Raw genomic sequence first — 5173 nt, forward strand, 5'->3', positions numbered from 1 at the left:
TAAATAATATCATTAAATATATTAAATAAACATCATTATATAAGACAAAAACGGTTTCAGAAAAGAGAGAGAAGAAAATGAAAAAAAAAATGAAATCCGTTTTCAGAAAACGAAAACGAGAAAATGAAAACACATTTTTTTTGTTTTCAATTTTTCAGAAAAGACAAAAACGATTTTGTTTTCGTTTTTAAAAATTTTTTAGGCCAAACGCATTTTATGTTTCCATTTTCATTTTTTAGTCTTGAAAGACGTGAAAATGGAAATGAAAACGGAAACAAACAGGGCCCATATCTCTCCTCAGCATGCGAGCAAGGTTATGTTCATCCTCACCATGCTGGCAAGGTCATCAGCGCTATAGAGTCGATTATAAAAAGTACTAGTTTGAAAGGCTCATTAGAATTGATCCTGATTGGTTAACATTTTTATAATATCAGAGTAACCCTTAACAATTTGTATTAACTATAAGTTTTTGGAGCTCATGGGCTTGGAGTATGGGGTAGATGAGATGTGCCGGTAGGGGCTTGGCATAAGAGGGTTGGGTACATCGTAGTCGGAGAGGGAGTCTAGTTCGCATAGGTCAGTCATCGTCATTGGATGGGGATGGTGGAGGCTGGGGCTATTGTCGAGAAGGGAAGACTACTCATTTTTTGTTTTTCTTTTATATTTCGTTTTTCTTCTTTTCAGGCCTTTTTTCTTTTAAATTTCAATAACTTTGATTGGTTTAAGATTTATGTTCTTATATTATAGTTTCGTAATCTTTTCCTAATAATCTTTAAACTAACGTTTAATATAAACGTATCAGCCCTAAAGCATTAGATAGAAAGAGAAAAGTCTGAAGGGAGTGGGTATAGCCGCTTTTCCGAGCTCTTAGCCTTTTTGTCTCCAACCTCTTCAAATAGTGATCTTTTTGGTGTCGGTCCCTAACACGATAATACGTGCGGAGTACATTAAAAACTAGTTATAATAAAAAGTTGAAAACAATAAACCATTTCCAAAAAATAACCAAAAAATTAAAATTAAGATTGAAAGTGTCAAATTGCGAGAGTTCAAGGTTTAAATTGTCAAAAATAAGTGCCAAATTAAGATAGTTTAAGGTTTAAATTACTAAAAAATAAAATTTGGGGTTGAAAGTGCCAATAACCCCATGGAACATTGATAGTTGAAGTACTTCAAGGGTTCTATCCCTGTGGCAATGAGATTCTTGTGGTGGCTGGTCTTATGTGATGACAATCGTGGTTCATAGGGCTTATGTGTCCCGATTCGGGTAGAATTATGACTACATTATGGTTTTGTAGGGTTAACTGTTTTTTCTAGTGGATCATTCATTGACTCAGTTTGGTATTGATTCTAGGAGCTCAAAAGCACTTATTTAGCCATCCACAACTGTCATGTGTGTTTGGTAAAAACCCAAAGAAGTGATTCTTGGACAATTTTTGAAGAATTTAAGGCTAAAATCAGAAGCAGCCCAAAGGCTGCTTTTGATTGTAGATTGTGCGGGAATCCCTTGTGGCACATTAATGAAACTTTCAATATTACTCCATTACCCCTACTGAATGAAAATAATCTCATTCCCAAGAAAATTTGTTGTTCGCAGTCTGTGCTCTCATCTTCACGGTCTCCCCTCTCTCACTGTTCTCTTGTTCTCCCTCCGAATTGTGGGATTGGCAGTTGGAGCTCATCAGATCAATAGCCTTTATAAGTACTCGATTGATCTTCGTTTGTTTCCATTTGGTATGTTTTCTCTGATAGATTTAAAATGATCTAAACATGATCTAAACAAGATCATAATAACTAATCTAGCCTAAAATCTGAAAATGCCCCAAAAGTCTTATTTGGGATTTAGGCATACCTCATATTCTGGTAGGCAACGGAAGCACGTCGTTCATGGTCACCAGAAAACGTCGATGGCCAGCCGGAATCCATGGAGAACCTGCAAAAGGAAGAAGAAGGGCAAGAGGAGCCACTAAGCTCTTCCCTATCTCTCCATGTTCGGCCATACACCCCAAAAATACCCCACAAGCTCAAGCTCCCTTCTCTAAAGAAGGGGTGGTGCCTATATAAACCAAATAGGACTAGGGCTTTTAACCAGTATTTATTCAGAGAGAAAATTTGGTCCAATGGGCTGACTAAATATTATGAGATAGAGGGAGTTCAAATGCCTCAAGCGAGTTAATAAAACAAGTGTCCATTCCATTATGAACTGATGTTTAACATACATGCATGTGTTAATTCACATTAACGTAGTTGTCCATAAGATGCTTTAATTAATTACATAGTGAATTATTATGATTATGAAAGTCCACATAAAAATATTCCAACAGTCTCTCACTTGGACAACATAATCATACAAAAAATATTCACTCATCACAGCATAAGCATCAACTAAGAATCCCACATAATAAACACAAGCCCAAAACAATCATGCATAATAACGTATCGACAGGATACAATCATTATACATAATCATGCGTTGGAGATTCATCAAAGCATGACGACAACTTTAATATATGGATTAAAAACAATGATAGAGACTAACAACCAGATGTCTTTTTTCAACTCGTCACTTTCCCAACTAAAAAGTGTGTCAACACAACATCACACATAAAGTGACAGATCCATGAATATGCATGTATTATTTGAGGCATAAGCAATCTTTATCAATAACAACATGTCACACACAAATGGCAGTAAACTCCTACTAACTCAATACAACTAGAGGCTCCTTACAGTCCCAAGTGGGATGCGTGTTCTTAAAACACCTAATAGGTAAGCCTTTAGTAGAACTGTCAACATGTTGTTTATAGGAGTGTTTCCAGTAACAATGAGGTCTTTTACAATTTCTCTTTACAAAAATAGAACACACCATTATTATGCTTGAGCGGACAATGCTCCTGGTGTTATAAGAGAAATATACTATTATGGAACTTTCACAACACAGTTTCTGCTAGTCCAGAAATAGAGTGAACTACTCCTAATGTTGAAACAAGGTTCCACAATTACATCACACAAATAGCCTCACAATACGCAACATACTCCATATCACAGTCAAGGACGCTACGAGTGTCTATTTGACACTTTTCAACAAAGTAGCTCCTCCTTTTATCATTTAAGCAACCTGATTAATCGACATCATGAGATCCAACTACCACAAAAGTGTTGGTTTGCCGATACACAACTAGCTGGTACTTAATTCCCAGTTAATTCAATAATAATAACAACAATCACTCAAGTACCGAATCTACACATCAACAACAAACACAATAATAAGACATGTACGTATTTGAGCATACATTAGGCTGCTAAACACGTAAGCATAAGGGACAATTTCATCTGATCTCTCTTACTTCACCATAAGGACATTACACCTTTGAGAGTTTGTCACTTTAATAAACAATGCTTACTAGGATAACAAGAATGCATACTGAACCTGTTCGAAACAAGAACAATATAGGTTCTCTAAGACGACCAGAAAATGCACTTATCCTTGTCACGAAGAATCTAATGCCTAGAACATAAAAGGCTTTCTCAAGATTCTCCTACCAAAGTGACTAGGCGACATGCTATTCGTCTTAACCAGCAGGTCATAATCATTAGATGCGAGCAAGTTGTCACCGACATGAAAAACAGAAACATGCAACTGCTCCCATTGACTTACATATATGCATTTATAAACAACGTTCTCCATAAAGCTAATTTTAGTGACTGTCTCATCCTAAAATTGAGACGCTACTGCCTCAGTGTTATCCGTACACTCCCACTCATCATAGAGTTTCTCAACACATTAGTGAAGATAGGAAACACATCCACTCTTAAGGCTATATCCATTTCATTATTAACAGATTCATAAAGAGATTCATACCATATATAATAACTTGTCCCTTTACTTAGCCTTCCAAATGATCCAAGCCAATATGATCATTGTGTACTGGAGTCCGTTGAGCAAGAATAGAACTCTTTCGCAGGTAAGGACAATTCATCAAACATCACAACCAAATGCATCAATCCATCACTGATAGGGTATTAAAGATTATGCGGTTCATGACATCTAACAAACTTCCTTCATTGGTCTAAACATCCTACCAAACAATTAATTATCGATAGGATAATTTAATTGCCCGTATGGATCTAAGTAATATGGTAAATACACACCTTTATCCTTAACACTCCAATATATTATTTGACCATAATATGAGTTTAGTGATTATGCAAGTTCACTCATAATCATTCACAATATTTTCCCACTTGGACTGCATAATCTAACACATGATACTCATATAATACAAAATGTCAAATAATAATATAACCAAAATACATGGATAAAGACAACAAGCTTAAGCTCCAACAAGACTTAAGCGTCCTACCAAGCAATAAAACTATCGATAGGATAATTCTATTACCCATATGGACTTTCGGAACATAATTAACAAATTAAGTTTATCCATAAAATCTCTCAATTTATTATTTAATAGTAGTATGTGAGTTAGTGATTATGCTAATCCACAAAAAATGCCTAAAATTTTCTCCCACTTGGATAGCATAATCAAAAAACATGATACTCACATAAAATAAAATATCAAATAATAATGATATCAATAATAAATAAATTATGGATAAACTTATAGCTTAAGCTTTATAATAGCACATGAGATTCTAATTAAAATTTTCATTCTCACTTTACACACAAAAGAGACCATGTATGCCTATATACATAATTAGGCATTAAAACATTAAGCACAAAATAAGCATTTTAAAATTTGAACAAACATCCATATTATATGTCTAAATTTTATTTACCAAAATATCAAATTATGTGGGAGAACAAATAAAATATGACCATATAATATGGAGTAACAAATATGCCCCAAAATTTTAGGTATCAAAATAGTGAGAATTAAAACTACCCAAAAAATATATGAAAATCATTACAATAAACAAAAATTTAAATAAAAATATTTTCTGGTAGCTCATATGCATCCATGTAAGGAGTGTGTGTATCCCAATGCCCTTTTTTTAAAAGGAAATGTTAAATTTTATGGGAGAGCTCCGTAACATAATAACCCAGACAATTTGACATGTTTAGACTCACGATAGGCGAGTGCATAAACATTCACTATCGTCGAATTTTCACAATTAAAATTTACTATGCCATACAAAATCAAACAATACAATTAAA

This window comes from Morus notabilis, unplaced genomic scaffold, assembly GCF_000414095.1.
Source record: "Morus notabilis unplaced genomic scaffold, ASM41409v2 Scaffold298, whole genome shotgun sequence".
Lineage (NCBI taxonomy): Eukaryota > Viridiplantae > Streptophyta > Magnoliopsida > Rosales > Moraceae > Morus > Morus notabilis.